At 52.9% G+C, this 22,877-nt stretch overlaps 2 long non-coding RNA genes across 4 annotated transcripts; both read left to right on the forward strand.

Moving 5' to 3' along the window:
- Nucleotides 1–1,234: 1,234 nt before the first annotated feature.
- LOC129200917 (uncharacterized) lies at nucleotides 1,235–13,348 on the forward strand. The gene is made up of 6 exons (XR_008575168.1): nucleotides 1,235–1,339; nucleotides 11,674–11,815; nucleotides 12,222–12,293; nucleotides 12,573–12,598; nucleotides 12,831–12,966; nucleotides 13,121–13,348. It is a non-coding gene; the product is annotated as an uncharacterized LOC129200917 (long non-coding RNA).
- Nucleotides 13,349–15,269: 1,921 nt separating this feature from the next.
- LOC129200915 (uncharacterized) lies at nucleotides 15,270–22,592 on the forward strand. Of its 3 annotated transcripts, XR_008575167.1 has the most exons (6): nucleotides 17,270–17,476; nucleotides 18,745–18,810; nucleotides 18,890–19,138; nucleotides 19,349–20,115; nucleotides 21,361–21,533; nucleotides 22,535–22,592. It is a non-coding gene; the product is annotated as an uncharacterized LOC129200915 (long non-coding RNA). The 3 variants fall into 3 exon arrangements; XR_008575165.1 differs by lacking the exon at nucleotides 22,535–22,592 and having other exon boundaries at nucleotides 21,361–21,614; XR_008575166.1 differs by lacking the exons at nucleotides 17,270–17,476; nucleotides 18,745–18,810; nucleotides 22,535–22,592 and adding an exon at nucleotides 15,270–16,143 and having other exon boundaries at nucleotides 18,882–19,138; nucleotides 21,361–21,614.
- Nucleotides 22,593–22,877: the final 285 nt, after the last annotated feature.

Consider the following 22,877-nt stretch of genomic DNA (forward strand, 5'->3'; position numbering starts at 1 on the left):
GGAGCCGGGAGGCAGGGGCTGCCTGGAGCCGGCGCGCGTCCGCGCCTTTCGGAGGTGGCTGAGGGGAGGTGGGGGCGGGGGGGGGGGTCCAGCCCGGAGCCGCGCTGCGGAGCTCGGGGCTGCCATCGCGGCTCGGTGGGGCTTTCGGGTGAGTCGGCTTTCGGGTGAGGGCACGGGACGGTGTCCCCGCAGGGTCAGGAAGCGTGGAAGGCTGCCTCTCGCGAACGCCGGGAGTTGCAGTCTTGGGGTACGTGGCTGCTGGTCGGCCATATTGGCTCCCCGGAGCACGCTGGGAAGTGTAGTCTTACGGCACTCTAATGGCTGCCACGCGGCGCTTGCCAGTGCGTGCCGGGAGGCGTCGTTTTCGCGGACCTGGCTGCCGGTGAGCCCGACTTGCTCTCGCAGGAGCGCGAGGTTGAGGGGTTTTTTTGCTGGTTTCAAGTGGTTTTCTGCAGGCTTCCAGCCGCTCCCGAGCAGCGGTGCGGCCATGCTACGAGAGCACGCGCGCGCGGTGAGGCGTCGCCCGGTGTCCCGAGACGAGCGCTACCGGTCGGACTCTCCGGAAGCCTGTCCGGCAGCCCCAGGCCGCCCCGAGCCCTGGCGTGAAGGCGGCAAGCTGGCCCTTGCCTGTGCCGCTTTCTTCCTGAACGGGGGTGCTGGCAGCAGCAGCGCGGGGAAAGAGCGGCGTCTCCGGAAGGCCCTGCAGAAGGAGGAGGGTCTCCGGCCAGGGCTGATCTCTGGTAGTAACGGCCACTGCTTTTTTTTTTCCCTCTCCCAGGCCGCGCTGAGGACGTGGTTGCCCATCCCTCCCTTGGGGATGCCGTCGACTGCACCCGCCTCGCCTGTGCCTGGCCTGGCTCGCCTCGTGGCGTGGGGGCGAAAAGGGACAGGCGGCGGAGCGCTTACCGGCCGTGGACAGGAGCTGCCCTAAGGGAAGCTGGAATGGCCAGAGAAAGGTGAAGAAGAAGAAGAAGAAGAGATGGAAGGTTCTCCGGCCGGCAGCTGCCTCCCGCTGCAGGCAAGAGAGCGCCTGCCTCGCCGGGTGAGGAAAGATCCCTCGTTGCGCTCCGCGGCAGGTCAGGCTGCCGACGGGCACCGCAGGGTCACCACGCATAACCCAAAGTACGGTGCGGCCGCGTACCGAGGGAGGGAGGGAGGCAGGGAGGCAGGCTACTCATCTAGGCAGACTCGTCTCCTCGGAGCTGTAAGACACCCGTGTATTCTCTTAGGCGGAGGACAGCCGAGCGACCGGAGTGACAGCAAAGGAAAGGCGGAGAGCAGGAGAAAGAAGCGTCTGCGCTGGCAAGCTCTCCCGGCAGCGCCGAGAGCCAGAGCTGCGGTGAGTCCTGGGCCCGCGGGGCCCCATCGCCTCTCCTCTGCGTCGCGGGCCCTCCTCTGCCCCCCTCGCTTTCCCACCCCGCTGTGGGGTTTTTTGGTTTGCTTTCTGCTCCCCGCTATGTTCTTTTTCCATCTCGCTCTGACGGGCTGCCTGTCCCCACCTTTTTTAGGTCCTCGCTCTCTCTGCCCCGTAGCCCGTGGTTATTGTTTCCTTCTCTCTCTCCCTGTCTCTCTGTCCGGCCCCCAGCCACTGTTTCTGCATTCCTCCCCCTCAGTCCTGTAGCCCGTCGGTATTTCTGCCATCTCTGGCTCTCTCTGTGCGGCTCCTCGTTCCTGTTGTTCGAGGTCTTCCTTCTCGGCTCCGTAGCAAGTCATCGTGAGTCTCTCTCTTTCTCTGTCCCTCTTGAGCCTCTTCCCTGCCCCTCGTTTTGAAGGCCCGCCTCTCTGTCCCGGCACCCGTCGCTACGGTTCCTTTTCTCCGTCTCGCTCCCCGTCCCTGTTTTTCTAAAGTCTCCCCTCTCTGCCTCCTAGCCCGTCGGTACCTTTTTCTTTCCCCGTCGCGGTTCGTCTGGCTCCCTGTCCCTCTTTCTTTCTTCCTTCCTTCCTCCCTGTCTGCCCCGCAGCCCGTCCCTTCGTTCCTTTCTCCTTCCCTCTCTGTCCCTCTCCCGGTCCCCGGCTTTAAACTCTGCTTCTCTGCCCGGTAGCTCGCCACCGTCTTACCTTTCCCTGTCTCTCTCTCTGTCCAGCTCCCTCGCTCAAATTTTCAATTCCTCCCTGTCACTGCAGAAGCCTGTCGGTACTTTTTCCCCTGCCCGGCTTGCCTCTCCCTGTCTCGCGATTCCTCCCTCTCTTCCCTCTTAGCCGCGACCATTTTTATATTCTCCGTCTCTCGGTCCGCCTCGAGATCCCGATTGTTTTTTAAAGCGACCGAATCGTCGAGGTTGGCAGAGACCTTTACGATTATCGGGTGGAACCGCAAACCTGGCGCCAGCAAGTCCCCCTCTGCCCCGCAGCCCGTCCCTTCCCTTCCGAGGGCCTCTTTCTCCACCTCTCTCTGTCCGGCTCCCGGCCCCTCTTTTCCACTTCCGCCCTCTGTACCCTGTGGCTTTCCCCCTTTTCTTTCTCTCTCTGTCTCTGTTTGAGGAGGAGCAGCTGCCGCCCCAGCGTTCGCACCCCGTTCACAGTGTCGCGCGCACGCTTCTTCTCGGGCGCGCTTCCTCCTCCTCCTCCTTCGGGCTCGACCCGAGGCTGTTGGCAGCAGTCTCCGGGTGTCGGATTTTGTAAAATAATTAACGTAACTGAAAGGTGCAGCAGCGGGATCGGCCCGGGCGGGGCGCCTCCAAAGAGAGGGACCCGGAACAAAGAAATCCCGGGGCCGTTACACGCTTGGGTCCCGGACACCCGCCCCTTGCGCGCTGTCCGCGCGTCCCTTAGTCCCGCGGTGACTTTTGGTCTGGGGTCTTCTACCGTCGTCTCAGATTCTTCTTCTGTATAGCTGTGGGCGGTGCGTTATTGCACAGGTGCCGCTGCGCCGATGCTCCGTACATTCGCAGTAACAGGTAGAGCGGAAGGCTCCGTGGCCAGGGAAGAGCGGCACGGACACGTTCCTGCTCGCTCCGTTGCACCGGAATTTCGATGGCTGGGTTCGGCCGCTAAATTGATGGCGCTACTGGAAGAAATTTCAGAAAAGTGAGCACTGTGCTTGTCTTTAATCTTTTAAAGTGATTTTTCTATGGGCGCCCGGTCCGTGGCTTAGATATTTGGTTTGCGGCGAAACAGACCCGGAACGTGGCTCTAAGTAGCATTCCGATTCGCTGAAATTCCCCGTAGTCAGAGAGCAAGAATCGTGAATGTTGCTTGGCGGTTTGAAATCTCAGGCTTTCTCTGAAAGCTGACCTGCCAGAATGGGCCGAAAGCAGGCCGAACGCCAATAGGGATGCCGCAGAAAAGGTCCTCTTCTTGACAGGAGAAGAGCTTGGCGAAACGTCAGCGCCGTTTCCCGTAGGGCCTCCGACGTACCGGTTCAGCAAGCGTGGGCTTTGTGCGATTCCCTCGGGGACGATGGCGAACAAACATTGTACGGCAGAGAGCATCTTAGCTTACTTTCCATCTCCTCGGTTACTTGCAGAATATTTAATTTGGCGTCACACGGACCCAGAGGGATGGGTCCCCAACTCATGCTGGTAGGGCAACCCTAGTATCAGCCAGTAAAATCGGAAAAGAGTACGATGTTTTGAAACGTTTGCCTTGCGAGGAGAAGGGCCGTCTCTCGTTAGGCAACTGAATTCTGTGACCGATTTCCACGCCTCACGCGCGTGCGTGTGCGCACACGCACCCCAACCCCCCCCCCCACTCCCCCCCAACAGGCAGGCTTTGAAGGAGGCAGTCCCTAAGGCAACGCGATCTAAAACATGGAAGTTTTTTTTTCTATTTTTATAGTTTCTTACGGATAGGAGGCTCGTGTGAGCGTTTAGCTTGTCCCGTCCTTAATTCTGAACCCACTGGCTGGTGCAGAAGAACGGTCGTGTGACAAAAACAGCATGAAATTTGTCCCTGTGCCGGATGCGTCCCGTGGTAAAGGAGTACATCTGTTATTCCAGCGTGAAAGATGTTTGATGAGCGTATCGCATCGTCAGAGCTGCTCTTGGTCTGCCTGCAAGCCGTGGGTTATGATTTAGAAATACATTCGCCTACCGTTCCTTAACTGTGTGGTTTTGGTTTTTATTTTTTTTCAAAGAAAGGGTGGCTTTTTCATCGATCTCTTTGTGAGAGTATCAAATCAGGCGGCGGTAAATACATAGAAGCAACTAGGCGTACTACGGCGTGTACCCGACAGCGTTGGCGTGCCACTCTGCTAGCAGCGGAGAGCCAGATGAGGATGCCCGTGGTAAGTACTCGTTCTGCCTCCGGCTGAACAGAAAGATTCTCATGTTGAGGGTTCTTGGGCTTGTCTGTGTGATTAGCATTACTTTTTTTTTTTAATATGAAACAGGGTCAGATAATTGTTGATGAGTGAGACTTTGCGTACTCCTTTAGGTAGCTTTTCGTACTGAACCTTAGGTCAGTTACAAAACAATCTTTGTGCAGTTTACGCGTTTTGTAGCATCTGTGGCAGAAACAACTACAAAGACATTTATCCTGTAGGTAAGCTGAAAATAAAAATGCGGTTTCTCACCTGATTTTTCTTTCGGAGGAACGCTCGCCCCCAGCAGCTGGTTTTTTTTTGCTAGTGTTGTCGGGGAGAAGGAACGGTGGCGCTTGCCTGGTTTCTTCCCCTAGCCAGGGACCTGAAACTTTGTTTTCCTCAGGTGTTTCACTAGAAATTTACAAGTGTCGGTGGTCAACAGTGGCAGAGAATTGGGTGGCGTTTTCAATTTCAAAGGGAAGGAACATGGTGATGTTAATTCTGTTACCAAAAGTGAAGTACCAGCTGCTTCCTCTTTCTAGATCTTCTCTCCTTTCGCCGTCCTCCCCGAGGGGTAACATGGCCACGCTGTATACCTTTTCTATTCTGGTACCGTTCGTTTGATACGCAGGAGCGCTGTGAAATAAATAGAAGGGCTACGGACAGACATCTGCCATCGTTGCGGCTGCCTTAAATCGTGTATTTGGCCCTTTAGCCCGTCATTTCCTTTCCACTCAGCTGAGTTACGTGCAGCGTTAGGTTCCAGTCGAGAGCGGTGCTGCCGAACCACGCTCTCGGAGCGTGCGCGGAGGAGGGCGACCGAGATGGCGAGAGGTCTCCGAGGCAAGACTTAGGGGAGCGGCTGAGGTCACTTGGTTTGTTCAGCTTGGAGAAGGGAAGGCCGAGGGGTGACCTCATCGCAGTCTACACCTTCCTCGAGGGGGACAGCGGAGGGGGAGGCGCTGACCTCCGCTCTCTCCGGTGACCGGCACTAGGACCCAAGGAAACGGGACGAAGCTGCGTCAGGGCAAGTTCAGACCGGACGTTGGGAAAAGGCTTTTCACTGAGAGGGCGGTCGGTCAGTCACGGAACAGGCTCCCCAGGGAAGCGGTCGCAGCCACCGAGCCTGTCAGGAGTTCAAGGAGCATCTGAACGATGCTCTTAGTCGCACGGTTTAGTTTTAGGTAGTCCCGCGTGGAGCGGGGGCTTGGTCTCGGCGATCCGTATGGGTCCCTTCCAACTTGAGATACTCTATGATTCTGTGAAATCTTCTGGGTTAGAAACGACCTTATTGTAATAGAGAATTCGCTGAAGGTGGCTTTGTGCAAGGACTGTCGTCTTAGAGTATCTTCCCCCCGCCCCCAGATATGAGAAAAGCTCTGTCCAGAGATATGGAGACGAAATCAGTTGTACCTCATCCCGTGACACCGGAAGACATTGAGTAACTGTAAGCTGTGATGCTCAGTGAAATTACTAAGAGCGTGAAGTTTCCCGTGCCTTTGCTTTCACTCTCCCATTCTCTTGTCTTGCGGCACGTCGCATTTTTTGAGGCTGTGGAAGCGACATCGGGAGCGATGGGGTGTCAGAACCAGGTCCTCCTGCCTGTCGCTGGTTTTGCTTACCTTCGCAGTCTGCATCTCTCTCTGTGTTCCTCAATCCCTGTCCTCTCTTATCTGTTCTAGTTTGTTTCACTGCATATGTCCCGTTCCCTGTCCCACCTTTATCCTTCCTTCCTTCTTCCTCCCCTTTTTCTTTGTCCTTTTGTCCTGCTCCCCGACCCTGTTTCTCACTCCATCTGACCGTCCTTTTCCTGGCACCTTTGTGTCTCTGCTCCTTGCCCTGTCTTTCTCTCCCCTCTGCCCAGTCCTCGTCTCCCTCTTTTGTCTCTCTGTCCCTCTGTCCTCCTTCTGCCTCTGCCCCTCTGTCCTGCTCCCTGCCCCTCTTTTTCTCACTCTGCCCCAGCGTCCCGCTCCCCGGTCCTCTTTCCCTCTGTTGATCTCTCCTTCTCCCTGCTCCCCAGCCCGGTTCTCTCACGCTCCCGCTTCCTTTTTTTATTCTCTGTTGCTCTGTCCTGCTCCCCATGCCACTGTCCCTCGCCGTACCTCTCGGTCCGGCTCCCTGCCCTTATTCTCTTTTCCTCCCTCGCCGTGGCGCTGCCCGCCCAGGGTCGTTTCTGCCTCTCTGTCCCGCTCCCCGTCCTTGTTTGTCGGTCACCGTCCCGCTGCCTCTCTTCCTGCCGCTTCTTCCTCCCTCTCTGTCAGGCTCCCTGTCCCCGTCCTTCACTCGTCATCCCTTTCCTTGCCTCGTGCTTTCTCGCTCGCTGCCGGCGCCCCCCCATCCAGCTGGCTGCCCCTTTTCTCCTCTCTTCTAGCGTCCTGCAGCTGGCTCCTCGGTTTTGGCAGCAGCCTGCACATAGCAGCCCAGCTCTCCAGCAGCCTGATGGACCGACCGTGTGTCTGTTCCACACTAGACTGGCGAGCGTGGCTCTGGGTAGGACAGCCGAGGCGCCCCAGGGCCGGGCCCCGAGCCCCGGTGCGGAGTCTCTCCCGGGACCGGCTCTGTGTGTGACTGAATAAACGCTTGCGGTCTCTTTTGCCGTGCCGGCTGCATTGGCGCTTCCTTTGCGGAGGGCGAGGGGCCGTGATGGAGGGCAGGGGAGGAGGTGTGTGGGGGGTCAGGCGATGGCCCCCTGTTCCTGCGGGGCTCCAGCTGTGGGTTGGGGCTGGAGGAGCCCCAGGTGCAGGCAGTGAGGCTGCTGGTGCCCCAGGTGTGGGCAGTGAGGCTGATGGCCACGGCCCCTCCCTATAAGGGGCTGCTGTGAGCCAAGGGAGGAGTGGAGGTGTTGCTGGGCTGTGGCTGCACAGAGGGAGAATGTGAGTGGGGCAGCGGGGGGTGCCTCTGAGGGGGGAGGGGGGCAGGCGTGGGTGGCAGGGTCCGGGTCAGAGGCATGGAGTGGGAGGGGGGCTGCCTGGAGCCGTGTGGTGGGTGGGGGGGGGTCTGCACTGTGTTGCAGCCAGGCAGCGAGGGTTGCCTGGAGCTGGCGGGCGTCTGTGCTGTGTCGGAGCTTGGGGGGGGGTGCTGGCTGGCGGTCCAGCCCGGAGCCGCGCTGCGGAGCTCGGTGCTGCTATCACGGCTCCGTGGGGATTTCGGTGAGTTGGTGCGAGGGAATGGGACAGTGTCCCCGCAGGGTCAGGAAGCGTGGAAGGCTGCCTCCTGTGGCACGCTGGGAGCTGTAGTCTTACGGCACTCGGCTGACACGTGGTGTTTGCCAGTGCGTGCCGGCAGCTGTTGTTTCCCCTCTTGGAAAAGGCACTGTCTGCCTCTCACCTCAACAAAAATGCTCCAGCTCTGGTTAGCCCACACAGCTGCTCCCAGCTGCAGCACCTCCCCTGTAGCCTGTCCCATAGCCACAGACTGCTGCCTGACCCTGTCTTCATGTTAGCATGCTGGCCCTCAAAGATAGTTTATTGCACCATAAATGCTGGTGTCATTAGCATCAGTTTGGAGAAAACAGTGACGTCTCCAAAAGCTCCTCCAGAAGAAGGGGTTGCTGCTTCAGGAGAGCTACAGTCATCACTGTGGATGAGAGTTGCTGGTTGTTTCCCTCTCCCAGAGGCAGCGGTGAGGGCTCAGTTGTTGGTTCCTCTCTGGGGATGTTGTTTGCTGCATCTGCCTCAGGTTTGTGTGGGTTGCATTTGGCTTCCTTCTCCTAGAGGCACAGGCAAAAAAGGATAGCTGGACACTTACTGGCCACAGAGAGGAGCTGCTGCGGCCCAAGCCCGAGGCCAGAAAAAGGCAACGCAGCTGAAGAATAAAATAAAGGGGATCCAGCTGGCAGCTTCATTAAAGAAACAGAGGAGGGGGACCTCCTGCAGGCAGGAGACCATCTCTCTGGATTAAGAAGAACACCTCTTAGCACAGTCCTTGGCAGATCCGATCTCTAACGTGCGCCGCACCATCAAAATTCCTCCTTTAGACGAATAGCGTAACATCCTCTGCGTAGAGAGACGTTACCCCCCAGAGAGTCGGACTCGGCAGTTTTGTCTTAACCATGCTTTTGCAGGAAATCGGACTAAATGTAACACAACTAATCCTATTAAATCTCGCTCGAACCGGGCCCGGAGGGGACCAAAGGCATCGGGAGTATTTCGGTCGCGTAGCGACAAAGCTTATAAAGTACTTCCACCGCGTCGGGGAGGAATTCGCACTCTAGGATTGGTAATTGCGGATTTACAAATTCTCCCGAAAACTGTAGAAGTTCCCGTCTGGCATCGCACCTTTTTAACTCGCGTTAAAAGGACCGATACCCCATTAATAGAAAAGCCCTCGGGATTTCATTCTTTTCTCCGACGGTTCGTACCATCTTTAGGGGTGACCGAACTGGAAAAAGCGATTTTAAACATATCAGGAGAAATTGAAAAACCGGCAAATTGAAATTGCAGAACTCTCAAAAATTACCCTTCAAAATTGTATGGCCTTAGATATTACGTTAGCATCACAAAGTGGAGTTCACACAACGCTAAATGCGAGTTGTCGCACGCGTATAGATCATTCAGGGGAATTATTGACTGACGTACATAAAATCTGTGCAATTAGTTCTCAAATGCGACAAGTACAAAAAGACGATACATCTCGGGGTTTTACCGATACTGTGTCGGGGTTGACTTCCCGGGTTCCTGATCTATCTGTGCGGCTCAAAAAGGCCCTTGCTGTAGCAGCCTTAGCGATCGTAGGGATTGTACACGTAATAGCGATTTTTCAATCTTGTATAACCTGTTTTTCTAGTACAGTAGCAAAATGGCAAGGAGCTCGAGGATATAAATAATTGCAGGGATGCAATAAAAACAAACGGAGGGAACTGTAAAAAATATAGAAGCCTAGCTAGAAGAAAACTTATGCTAACTAGAAAGCTGCTTAAGGCCTAGAACTGTTTTAAAGCCTATAATCACGGGAAAGGGGTTTCTAATCAAGGTAATAGATAACGAAGCTAACCGACCCCAGCAGCGTACAGTGCCGCTATGTTCCTCGTACGGTCCCCACCCAACCGGACAATAGGCCCAGGGAACATTAATCTTACAAAGTAAGTTGTTACAGACAGGCGCATCCGCAGCAAGGATACCGCGCACGCCTGCAAGAAGAGGGCCATCCGGCGGACACGGGTGCGTGACCACCGGAGACTCAAATCACCGAGCATGCGTGACAGGGAGGAGAATATGGAAATGAATTCCAAGAAATTGTTATCGTAGGACTGCCTTTTCTTGGAAAAAAATGGATACGTATATTTTGATTCTATAGAACCTGCATCTCGGTAATCACCCGCACGTACATTTGGCGGAGCCGTTTCCCCCTTGCAACCAGCACTGCAGTAAAGCAAAGCTAGGGTAACTCACCTCTGGTAGATTTAACAAATCTGTTTCCCTCTCCCTATTTTTTATTCCTCCCTCTGTACCCAGTCACTTTTTAAATTTTTATGTTTCCTTCTCTTCAGCTCCCTGTCCCTTTTTTAATATTTCTGTGTTTCTTGTATCCCATCAGTTTTTAAATTTTCTTTCCACATTGTCCTCTACCCGTCTTCCCGTCCCTACGTTTTATTTCTTGTACTCAGTTGCTTGTTAAAATTCCTTCTACATCTCTCTGTCTCCCTTTCTTGATTTTTTTAAAATTGTTTTCTATGTTCCTTATAGGCCATTGCTATTTAATTTCTCTTTCAACAACTCCATATATCCATCTCCCTTTCCCTAAATTTTAATTCATCCTTTTCTTCCGTATACCCTGCCGCTTTTTAAATTTTCTTTCAATGTTTCCTTCTATTCTCATCCCCATTCCTACTTTTTTCTTCTTTCTGACGTTTCTTGTAGCCTATCGCTTTTAAAAATTTCTACGTCTCCCTCTATCTGACTCCTGGTCTCTATTTTTTAATGCCTCCTTCTATGCCCTGCACAGGATCGCTGTAAGAATTTTCAATGTCTCCATTTATTTAGTTTCCCATACTTGGTCCATTTTTTTTGTCACATACATCGTTGATTTTTAGTTTTGCGCACGTGCTATTTTCCCCCCGTTCTTATTTTATTCTCATCTTTCCTTAAAGCTGTCGCATTTAAAATTTTCTTTCTATGTCTAAGCTTATTTGCTTTGATGTCCCTATTTTTTGTTTTCTCATCTGCCCTATACCTCCTTGCTTTTAAAATTTTTTCAACGTCCACTTTAACCAATTCTGCCTTATTTGTTTCTCATCCATCCTGTACCCCGTTGCTTTTGAAATTTTCTTCCTACGTCTCTCCGTATTTTTCTCCCTATTCTTGTTTTGTAACTTTTCCTTTTCTTTCCTTAATGCCCCTGCTTTTATCATTTGCTTCCTCTGTGTGTCTCTATCACCCTACCCTTATTTTTATTTTGTCGTGTCTTTCCTTAATGCCTTTGCTTTTAAAATTTTCTGTTTAACCCATTCGCTGTCTTTATTTTTAATTTTTTTCCCATGTGTTCTGAACACTGTCGCTTTTTCCATTTTCATTCCACATCTACTTTTATCAAGCTCCCTATCCATATTTTTAAATTTATTGACGTCCGTCACATACCCCGTCGCCTCTTAAATAGTATTTCCTTGTCGGCATCTATTTTTTACCATATCCTCATTTTAAATTTTTTTCTTGCCTGGCTTAATGCCATCCCTTATTACGTTTTCTTTCTGTGACAACTTTTACATTGACGTCTGTTTTTTTTATTGTTTTCTTGTCTTTCCCATACTCTGTCGCTCTCCAAATTTTCTGTTTAAGTTCCTATATCTAGTTTTTCGTCCCATTTTTATTTTTTCTCCTGCATTTCCTGTACCGCAACTTTTAAAACTGCGTTTCTGCGCGTGCCGGTTTTGGACGGGATAGGATTAGTTTCCTTCACGGTAGCCGGTACGGGGCTACATTTTGGATTCACGCCAAAAACAGCATCCATACTACGGCGGCGCTTTAATTATCGCTGATATTTTGTTAATATTGCCGATATTTTGTTCTAGCTACTTGCCTGTTCGTAAGGGTGTTTTGCAGCATTTCTGATGCATATTTTTAATTTTCTATGGTTTTCTGGCACCTTCTCTCCTTTGGGACTCATCTAGTTCTGTTAAGGGAGTCAGTCGGAGAGACTGTCGAGGTTAGCTGACAATTTACAGTAAGTAATTTACTCTTCAGCCAGAGATATTTTTGAGAAGGGCTTCTCACAGGGTCTATTCAGGCTTTGCATTGGGTCTTATCCAGAACATAGTTCCGGTAGAAGTTAGGCGGTACATGCAGTCTCGCTCAAAACAACGTGTAAGCCTGGAGCATTTTGGGGTTTTTATAGTAAACTAACAGACATAATTTTCAACAACAAGATTGTCATTGCATTTAATTAACTACTGTGCAACAACATTTAGCGTACCATTTATCTTTTGCTGTATACAGCCCAGAAAAATCAAAACTAATTACATACCCGGTCACATCATCGATATGATAGATGGAGTCGCAGTAAAAGAGCGGGTATCATTGTTTCCAGCAAGAGCCGCTTTCTCTATTCAGCACTTAGCACACCATAAACTCAAGACAGGTAAGAAAATCCACCGCTGCCTCTCTGGCCGCTTTTAAGCCTTGTGGTGGTCAGCCCCTCCCCTTTCCCAGGGGCTGGTGGGAAGGATAGTGGGCGGGGCCCGGGGTATATGAACCGCGGGCCTCTGCCAGGGAGCTTAATCTGCTTCCAGGCTTCTGTGGTATCAGAGCTATGCTGGTCCTTCAGTCAATGGCAGCTTTAGCATTAGTTTGGCTTTTTGGGTAGATGCATCTGAGATAAGAGTCTCGGGACTGGTCAAGGTTAAGCAGTGTATTTAATAGAAAGTATGCTTTATGCAGATTTGGTGGGGTTTTTCATTTATTATTTTTTAGGTCAGTATTTTTACATTGAGTATTCCGAGGTTTGTGAGATCATTTAATAACATGTATTTCTTTTTTTTTCCTAGGTCCATTGCATTTTAGTGGATTTCCTGATTTTACAGAAGATGGAACCTTGGGGTTTTTTCTCCAGTTTTCCTGTAAGCTATGTAAGATGCCAGTAGTATTTCTGTTAATAGGACCGACGATGAGATTATCTAGCAAGGGTTAGGGTCAGCATCTTGTACGTATTTGTTCACAGAGTTTTAGTATTTCTGAAGAAAGCAGCAGGGATGTAAGGTATAGCGTCTTTCAGGCTACGGGACAGCTCGCCGCTTTTCCCGATCGCCCACGGAGTACCATGTTGTTCCTAGAACCTTTGAGGCTCGCTGTAGGCTTCTTGTAGATTATAAGCATCGGGACTTTGTTTTGTTTTGCAGGCTCATAGCTCACGGGAAGATAGAAGGTAAGAGTCGTCTGCAGAACGTAGGGTAAGGCTTTGAGGAGCGGCCGACACGAGGGGTTTGGGGGGCGCAAATACAAGGAGAGAGCTGTCAGGAAGGAGCGGGGCTCCTTCTCAGAGTTCAGGAGAAGAGAAGGAGTTTCTAAAGTTTTGGGACTGAGGGACAGTTGTGAAAGAGGAGGGCTCATCACCCATTCTCAGGTAAGTTTTACAGTTGGATTTGGGTGGCACCGAGGTCTATTCTAGCTCAGTCACATCGCAGCCAACCGGAGGCACGATGATCCCTAGATGTGCGGCGTAAGTTATCCAGCCCTCGGCATGGCCATAAGCGGAGCTGAATGTCAGAAGAGTCTCATCTTGTGAAGCATGGGGTAGGTTAAAATATACCTTCCTCAACTATGAAGTCTCTGCTTCCCTGTACCTTCTGCTTTCTTTATTCCCTGACTTAATTTTTGCATCCATCCCTTCACCGTCCATCTGGATGTCACAGTTACTTAGAGACACAGACTAGGCATTTATTTCCAGCGCAGGCTCGAGCGACCGTATTCCCTGGAATTTCACGGTGAAGAGGATGCGTATCGCCTGCGCTCGTAACGGTCTCCAGCTGGGGGTCTGTCTTTTATCGTGGTCCTGACACAAAGCTTTTTCTATTTTCTAGTTTTACCTTTTTCCGTAAGCGAACAATGAGGCTTTCTCTAGTACCGGTCACAGCAGTTATGTTCTCTTGTTCTTGGAAGCATTTAGGGTTAGCGTAGAGGAGAGGGCTGTCTGGGAGCAGTTCCATTTGGGCAGGCAAAGGGAGCGGGTTGCTCATGGGCATGATGCTAGACCGGGCAGGGCAGTTCCAGCCTGTGTTATGTCTGTGTGTCTTGTCGTGTGTGTCTCAGCCCTTCCTCGGGTCTCAACGCCCTCTTTGCGCTCAAGGGGCACGGCGTGCTTCTCGGTTGCCATCCCTAGGCTCTCGGATGCCTCCGCTCATTGGCGTAGCGCCAGTCGGGCGCTTCTTTGCTTGCCTTGCAAGCTTACGGCGTGGATCGTTCTTGCATCTCGGAAGCTTCCGGCGGGTCCTCTTTTTGCAGCCTAGTCCTAGGCCGCATCGGGAGCTCTGCTCTCCAGCCGTCTGTTCTCAGGGACCGAGGCTTCTTCTCTGCATCGTTACATTCTTAGGTCTTGAAGAGAGGCTTCTTGCCGCATCCCTCGCCCTGGTTTTGACGGTAACTTCTTACAACTGGCTATCACAGTCCATTCTTTTCTGGGGTTGCCATAGAGCTTCTGCGCCCGGGCGTCACGCCCTGTAGGTCATCTTGTTGGGCAGCCTCTCTGGTCCAGGAGTCATTCCTCTCGCTGAGAGTTTTCTCTCATTTGTGATTTGTGTTGTTTGTAGCACTCTGTGTAGCGTTGATCCCTGTGTGTGTGTGTGTGTGTGTGTGTGTCTTGGGCGTGGAGCTGCTCTCCCCGCGGGGGCTGTTGAGTCCAGGGTTAGGCGGAATAGCAATAGAAGTGTACGGTTAGCGGGTCAGTATGGCCAGTCTGGAATTGTTTGGCTCTCACTCGGCATCTGGCTGACTTGTTTAATTATTTTGGGGTTTTTTTTTTTCAGATGCAGAGAGAGAGAGGAAGCGCACCAAAGAGCAGCACAGGAGGGGAGCAGAGCACCGTAAGGAGGTGGGTCGGCCAGTGGAGTCGGAGGGAAGGTGTGGCTGGTGGCGATATGAGTACATTCAGATTTTTGTATTTTGAAGGTGCAAAGCTGCATATTGACCCCTTAGGATACAGACACGGGAGGTGACTTGGGCCAGGTGAGCGGCGACTAGCGGGCTGAAGTACAGCTGTTATTTTTCTGGTGTTGCATTGCTGGTTAAGATATAGGTATCCATTGTTTATTTTTCCTAGGTGTGGTGCAAGGATGGCACCCGAAAATGATGCAGGCCAGGTGAGCAAGCATCTGAGGTAAAGGAGGGGGAGATGAGAATCAGTGCGGGAGGCTGTGCTGGGCAGTGTCTCAGCATGTGCCTCTCGCTTGATTTTTGGCAGGTGCCACAGGGAGCCTCGGAGGGGCGAAGCCACGTGCCGACGAGCAGTCAGAGAAGGTGAGGTGCTTGTCAGTGTCTAATAGCAAAGCAGTATATGGCAACTTGTTTGAGCATTTCCCTCTGGTTTTGCAGGCGCTGTGCGGCCACCTTTGTGACCGGATGGCCATTTGATGTGAGCTGGAAGAACGGTGAGGGCGGTTGTGGGAGCGGTGACTTCTGACAAACGTAGGAGTAATCTTGTGTCTCTTGGCATCTTAGGTGCCACGAGGGATGACAGCTGCAGGGTCAGTCTCTGGACCGAGCAGGTGAGCGGAAAGACACGGTGCTTCTGAGGAGGGGGGTGTTGTGGGCAAGGTTGGTGTTGACTGGTGCGATGCTGACTGACGGTACTGCTTCGGTGTGGTTTTTTGTTTGTTTTTCCTGTAGATGAAGAAGAGGCACCGGGCAACTGCAGGAAGATCCCAGTTAGCTGATGTGCTATGCGCATATTGTTTGTTGCGGATGGTTTGAGATCCCCGGCCGTCTGCGAGCTAAGTTGAGGGACTGTGGCCGGGGAGGGAGCGGGCTGAGGAGGGGGCAAGTTTGGGGGTTGCAGGGTAGGGGTTTTATGGTTAGCATAGGGGAGAGGGCTGTCTGGGAGGAGTCCCATTTAGGCAGGCAAAGGGAGCGGGTTGCTCATCAGCATGATGCTAGACCAGGCAGGGCAGTTCCAGCCTGTGTTTGCGGTGTTGTGTGTCTTGTCCTGTGTGTCTCAGCCCTTCCTCGGGTCTCAACGCCCTCTTTGCGCTCAAGGGGCACGGCGTGCTTCTCGGTTGCCATCCCTAGGCTCTCGGATGCCTGCACTCATTGGCGTAGCACCAGTCGGGCGCTTCTTTGCTTGCCTTGCAAGCTCACGGCGTGGATCGTTCTTGCATCTCGGAAGCTTCCGGCGGGTCCTCTTTTTGCAGCCTAGTCCTAGGCCGCATCGGGAGCTCTGCTCTCCAGCCGTCTGTTCTCAGGGACCGAGGCTTCTTCTCTGCGTCGTTACATTCTTAGGTCTTGAAGAGAGGCTTCTTGCCGCATCCCTCGCCCTGGTTTTGACGGTAACTTCTTACAACTGGCTATCACAGTCCATTCTTTTCTGGGGTTGCCATAGAGCTTCTGCGCCCGGGCGTCACGCCCTGTAGGTCATCTTGTTGGGCAGCCTCTCTGGTCCGGGAGTCATTCCTCTCACTGAGAGTTTTCTCTCATTTGTGATCTGTGTTGTTTGTAGCACTCTGTGTAGCGTTGATCCCTGTGTGTGTGTGTGTCTTGGGCGTGGAGCTGCTCTGCCCAGGGTTGTCGAGTCCAGGGTTGGGTGGAATAGCAAGAAGAGGGTCCCGTTAGCGGGTCAGTATGGCCAGTCTGGAATTGTTTGGCGCTCACTCAGCGTCTGGCTGACTTGTTTAATTATTTTGGGTTTTTTTTTTTCAGATGCAGAGAGAGAGGAAGCGCACCGAAGAGCAGCACAGGAGGGGAGCAGAGTGCCGTAAGGAGGTGGGTCGGCCATTTGAGGTGAGCTGGAGGAATGGCGAGGGCGATTGTGGGAGCGGTGACTTCTGACAAATGTAGGAGTAATTTTGTGTCTCTTGGTGTCTTAGGTGCTGCAAGTGAGGACAGCTGCAGGGTCCGTCTCTGGACCGAGCAGGTGAGCAGAAAGACATGGTGCTTCAGAGGAAGGGGGTGTCGTGGGAGAGGTTGGTGTTGGCCGGCTGATGCAACGCTGACTGACAGTGCTGTTTTGTGTTCTGTTTTCTATTGTAGCTGATGAAGAGGCACCGGGCGACTGCAGGAACATTCCCAGTTAGCAAATGTGTGGTGTTGAAGTTTTTGTTGCCGATGGATTCGGATCCCCGGCCCTTGGAAAGCTAAGTTGAGGGACCGTGGCCGGGGAGGGAGCGAGTTTGGGGGTCATGGCAGAGGGGTTTTATGGCTAGCACTGGGGAGAGGGCTGTCTGGGAGCAGTCCCCCTTGGCTGGGCAAAGGGAGCGGGTTACATGTCAGCACGATGCTAGACCAGGCAGGGCAGTTCCAGCCTGTGTTATGTCTGCGTGTCTTGTCCTGTGTGTCTTAGCTCTTCCTCGGGTCTCAACGCCCTCTTTGCGCTCAAGGGGCACGGAACGCTTCTCGGGCGCCGTCCCTAGGCTCTTGAACACCGGCACTTGTCAGCATACCGCCAATCGGGTGCTTCTTTTCTCGCATAGCAAGCTTACGGCGTGGATCGTTCTTGCGTGTCAGAAGTTTCTGGCGGGTCCTCTATTTGCAGCGCTATACCAGGCTGCGTCCGGAGCTCTGCTCTCCAGCTATCCATTTTCAGGGACTGGGCCTTCCTCCCTGCATCCTTACCTTCTTAGGTCTTGAAGACGGGCTTCTTGCTGCACCCATCATCTCGGTTTTGACAGTAACTTCTTATAACGGGCCATTTACGGTCAATTCTCTTCTGGGGTTGCCATAGAGCTTCCTCACCCGGGCGTCGTGCCCTATAGGTCACCTTGTTCGGCAGCCTCTCTGGTCTGGGAGTCATTCCTCTCGCTGAGAGTGTTCTCTCATTTGTGAGTGAGTCGCGTTGTTTGTAGCGTTCTGTATAGCGTCCGTCTCTGTGTGGTGTGTGTGTGTGGAGCTGTTCTGCCCAGGGCTGTGGAGTCGGGGATAGGCGGAATAGCAATAAGAGCGTACGGTTAGCGTGCCGATACGGCCCATACGGAATTGTTTGGCTCTCACTCGGCATCTGGGTGACTTGTTTGATAACTCGGTGTGATTTTTCCAGATGCGGACTGGCTAGATGCCCACCGAAGAGCGGCAGAGGAGGAGAGCAGAGCGCTGTAAGAAGGTAGGTCCAGACAAGTTTGGGAGTTGCAGGGGATGGCTTTTAAAGTTAGCATACGGGAGAGGGCTGTCCGGGAGCGGTCGCCTTCGGATAGGCAAAGGGAGTGGGTTACTCGTCGGCACCGTGCTAGACTGCGCCGGGCAGGGCGCTTTCAGCCCGCGTGCGGTTGTGTCGTGTAGGTTGCGTTGTCTGTCTTATGCTCTACGCCGCACCTCCCTCGGGTCTCGATGCCTCCGCTGCTTTTTGTGATCACCAGGTACCTTATTAGATCTCATGAGTCTTGAATATCTGTACTCATTGGTATTGAGCTCATCAAGCCAGTTTCTCTCCTGTAGTTGTAGCTTAAAGCGTAGCTCTGTTTGGCGTGCATCGTGTCGTAGATGTTTCTGAGCGGACGTCTATTGCGGCGCCAAGCCGGGCACTGCCAGCAGCTCCTCCGAGCGTTACGTTTGCCCCGAGTTCTTTTCTCAGGTTTCATTCCCCACGTTTTTAAAGGCCTTAGATCTTAAAACCCGGCCTCTGATGCATCTGTCATGTCAGTTTTGACAGCCTCTTTCTTTCGCCGGCCACGGCCGTCGCCTCTTTCCCGGGGCCGCTATAAAGCATCCGCAACGTCACGGTGCCGTAGGGCTTCCTCGCCAGTCTTACATTTGCCACAGTAGCCGTTCTTGCTCGTGGCCTTCTCGTGTCTCACGGTCGCGTTTGCGGAGTCTGTGCACCGTGTCGGGGTTGGAGCCGCTCCCCCCAGGGGTGTAGCAATGTTAAAGACAGGGGTAGCGTAGCTTTGTGGCGGTAAAACATTGGCGTGACCGGATTCTTTTGGTGAAGACACTACAGTCCATCTCTGGGCAAGTATCTGTAGACAGCTGTCACAGTTAGTTTCATTGCATTGGCGGGGGTCAGAAGCTGTACTCTGGCCTTCTGGGAGCAGCAGTTTGTGCGGTAGTTGAGCGAGTTCAATCTCGAATGTGCCTTAGTTGGTATATTTGGGGTTTGGTGTATCTCTTTTCTGTTTGTTTTAGCTCTAGTTAGAAGGCTTATGCAGAAAAGATGACAGACCTTTCGGTCTCGTCAAGCTACTGGTCAGCGGCCACCGCCTTACTTTGCACAGTTTGTTTGGGTTTGTCAGAGGCTGAGCGACAAGCCGTGCGTCACAGGCCCCCAGAAGAGGCGAGAGGAGCGCCGGACAAAGGCGGGCCGGCGTCCGACCTCAGCGGATCGGCGTGTCGGCGACTCCGCCTAGTTCACGCTTTTCCGGTTGTATTTTGTAGGCGCGAATCGATGCGCGAACGGGATATCCGCACCGGAGCGAACTTAAGCGAGGCGAGCGATGACAGGTGCGCTGACGTAGCAGTTTTCTGAGGTGTCGTATTGTAGACATAGCTAAAATCACATCCTGTCCTTTGAGTTTTACAGGTGGCGGTCAGGCCTCTGCACGGCAGGCCGAAGAATCCGACTCCGAGCGGCCGAGGAAAAGGGACGGGCGAGAGGAAGGCGTTTCCAAGGAGGGCTTCGTCGCAGCGGAGGTCGACGCCGGGCGGCACGTCGGTGACCGGCGACGCTCTGTCTCGTGAGGGATGAAGCGGAACCCGGCGGATGGGGGAGCGTCCCGGTTAGATGACCTTTTCCCCATGAGAAGGGAATCTGGATTCTGCCCTCTGAAAGGTAATTTAAGGGGCAAACCCGGTGGTTGGGGGCAGGGCCAGCAGGTGGTTTAACGTCAGGGTAGCAGAGGGCTATTTAGTCTGCCTCGAGTCTAGGGACAGATAGGGGTCCCGGGTCCATCGTGCTGGACGTAAACATTCTGGCCTCTCTCAGTGTTGCAGCGTCATTTGCGTGATCTGTGCTTCTCATGCGTACGGCGCCCTATGGCAGGTCTCTAGGTTCCGCCGCAGGCGCTCGGCGAGCATCCGCGGGGTCCGTGACGCCTCGTCGCTTCGGAATATGGCCCATCGAGCGTTTCTCGTCTCGCGATCGGAGCTTAAAGCGCGCCTCGCATCGCAGATGTTTCTGCGAGGTGGCCTTTGTGGAGGTGGTCTGTGCCGGACTCACAGTCGTGCTCTAGAAACTTCCGCCTCAATTGAAGTTTGATACCATCTTTCATCTCTATATGCTGTGGGATGCTGGACTAGTCCAGGCTTGTTGGTGCCGAAAACAGGGCCATTTTGACCCAGCAGAAGGGGCCCCGGGGGAATCCAGCTTGGGCGAGAGCAGGGATTGAGCAAATTGCTTATCTTGCACTGATAAGCACCGGACCCGAACAGGGGCATGAGATGAGCAATTTGTTCATCTTAACAAGATGTGGTGTCTGATGGGTCTACTCCTTAATCAACTAAGTGACGCCTGGGGTGAGGGGGAGCCTCCTTCGCAGCTCGACCTTACTTTGGTAAAACTAAACAGACCACCGCTCCTCTGGACTGAACACGTTTGTTCTCCGCCACTTCCCCCCCCCAGCCCCGACCAACTGCACAACAAGCCTTGTTAAGGGCCAATCGGCACACAATACCTGACTTAGTCCCACCTCGCCAAAAGTATAAATCTGGCATTTAGAATCCTCTTTTTTGAGGACGAGAACTCCAACTATCCGGACGGCTCGACGGGCCTGGACCTCTCTCTCCTCCCCAAGCAGGGACGCCTCTTTGGTAAGACTTGCACCTCCGATTATGTCGGATGTTACCCCGGGAAAACTATCATTAACAAAAGCGATGAACTATTAACTTGAGCTCAAAATTGTTGCAGTAAGTGCATTTATAAACGGCAGTTCCAAACTTTTTATATCTGTTGCCTCAATAAACTACCTATTTTTCTTTTCAACTTTGCGAAACTGTTTCAGTGAAAGTCCTTAGTGGGGCTTTGATAGGCAAACGTTGACTCTGATATGTGGCTACACACATAATCCTTTAGATGTAAACCGTTGACCAAGTCTGGGACTAAGACTGGACCTAGCCGCACCTAGGCTCCTCTCGGCGAAGGAGTTTAGAAAGCAAGGGGGTCCTTTCTGAACCTCGTGACTCAACGGGAGGGCCTCCCTCAGCCACACATCAGACTCGTACCCTTTCACGCGACATATGCTTAGAGGCTTGTGTCTTACAGCCTAGCTTCTCACACACACCCGTTGTTCTGGTGTTGTGTTGCCTTGCTGCAATTTGTGTTGGTTTTGACCACCATCTGAGACATCTTGTTTTGTAGCGCTTTGTGTTGTATTGCCTTGCGCAGCCCTGTCTTTGGCTGGATATCACATTGTGCTACTCTGTATTCGTATTGCCTGCCAACGGGGACTGCCTCGCGTTACGTGGGCCTGCGCCCTGCCTCGCCTTGCGCCGCTCTGCCTTGCGTTACGTGGGCCTGCGCCCTGCCTCGCCTTGCGCTGCTCTGCCTCGCGTTACGTGGGCGTGCGCCCTGCCTCGCCTTGCGCCGCTCTGCCTTGCCGCTGCCTGCCAATGGAGACTCTCTTGTGTTCTGTGACCCGGTCCTCTGTGTTGCGTTGCGCGGCTCTGCCTTTGTACTGCCTGCCAATGGAGACTGTCTTGTGTTCTGTGACCCGGTCCTCTGTGTTGCGTTGCGCGGCTCTGCCTTTGTACTGCCTGGCCCTGTATTTGTATTGCCTGCCATTTGAGACTGTCCAGTGTTACATAGCATTGTGTTAATGCATGCTTTATATTTGGTTGTATATTGCATTGCGGTGCTTGGCGTTGCCTGGTGTTCAGTATGGCTCTTGTTGCATTTGGGTGGTTGGGCATTGCAGAGCTGGCATAGAGAGCGGCCCCAGCCCAGGATGGTAATCTGTCAGTACAGTCGGTTGGGGCGGAGGTCGTACGGGCCGTTTTGCGAGGCAGAGGGTAGTTGTCGGCCAGCCGGCCCTAGAGCTCTTCCGTTGTGGTTTTCAGGTGCCACGGCACGATTTGGATTCCCGTACGACACCCTCGAGTGAGGTTTTTGTGGAGTATCCAAGTAACAGCGAAGGAGCGGTGCAGTTAGCAAGGCATCTTCCCTGGTCCCTGCCTATGAGCGCTAACTCTACAGAGTCAGGCGGAGCGGCGATGCTGTCTTAAGGGACAGGGTGAGGCCGTTCCACAGATGGGCCAAGAATCGGGGCCGTGGCTCGTTGTGGCGGGCAGGTGGCAGAACGGCTGTGCGTTTGGGTGAGGGGTGGAGCGTGAGGTTGTGGCGCTGCCTATTTTTGTGTGTGTTGGGCTGTGTGTGTGTGTTGTGTAACTTTTTTTTTCCAGGTAGAGGAAGCTAGTTTGCTTTTTGAAATTAGAATAAAAAAAACCCCAGCTGGGGGATTTTTTTTTTCCTCCCCCGGCTGGGTTTTTTTTTCCCCTGGTCCCGGCCGCTCTGCAAGGCGACGTTCGTCGCCAAAGTTTGGACGGCGGTGCGGTTCGGGGCGGGGTTTTTGCCAGGCAGGGTGAGAGATGAAATTTTGATGGTGTCTCCCGGGAACGGCGTTCCCGAGGAGTGCTGGAAGGAGCAGGTGATGTCTGGTTGTGGTGGAATGGACGTGTGTTTGGGTGAGGGGTGGGGTGTGAGGTGGTGGTGGTGGTGGTGCCTAATTTTGGGGGGTGGGGGGTGTATTTCTTTCCAGGTAGAGGAAGCTAGTTTGCTTTTTGAAATTAGAATAAAAAAAACCCCAGCTGGGGGATTTTTTTTTTCCTCCCCCAGCTGGGTTTTTTTTTCCCCCGGTCCCGGCCACTCTGCGAGGCGATGTTCGTCGCCAAAGTTTGGACGGCGGTGCGGGCCGGGGTTTTTGCCAGGCAGGGCGAGAGATGAAATTTTGATGGTGTCTCCCGGGAACGGCGTTCCCGAGGAGCGGTCCTCTGGAGTTTTGTATTTGCCTGTGATTGCAGGTAGTAGTGTTAACACTAGCAGCAGTGTTGGTTTTGAAGGCAAAGGGTGTGGGGTGTTACTCTATGTGAGCAGTGTTGAGGAGGACCAGGTGGGCACGCAACAGGGTGTAATGGATGTTTAACAAGGATGGGCTTGTAAAGGTTTTGCCTGATCAGTGTAGATTCTTGTGTAATAATGTAAACTAATGAAGGTGTTTGGTGTTATTCTTTACAGGCAGGGACTCAGAGTAGCTATCCAGGTGTCCGCAAGCTGCATGTGTTTGGCCGGGGGTTTGAATGGGAGGATCCACATTCCATTGTAGTAGAGAGCTCTGGAATGAGAAAAATGTTAAGCGAAGCAGGAGAGATGGACTGTCAATGTGCCCGAGCTAATAACTGTCATTGCTCTGAGTCCTTGCTGTGGTGATAGTGCATCATTGAAAACCTATGTATTAATGCCTAATGTTGTTGTTCTTTAAAGAAAGTAACAATAAAGGTGAAGTAATAAAGAATGATTTTTTTTGTTCTGCTGGTTGTGAAATGTTTGTGTGTCAATCATTATTTGGGTGTTATTGTTT

The sequence above is a fragment of the Grus americana genome, unplaced genomic scaffold (genome assembly GCF_028858705.1).
Source record: "Grus americana isolate bGruAme1 unplaced genomic scaffold, bGruAme1.mat scaffold_684, whole genome shotgun sequence".
Classification (NCBI taxonomy): Eukaryota; Metazoa; Chordata; class Aves; order Gruiformes; family Gruidae; genus Grus; species Grus americana.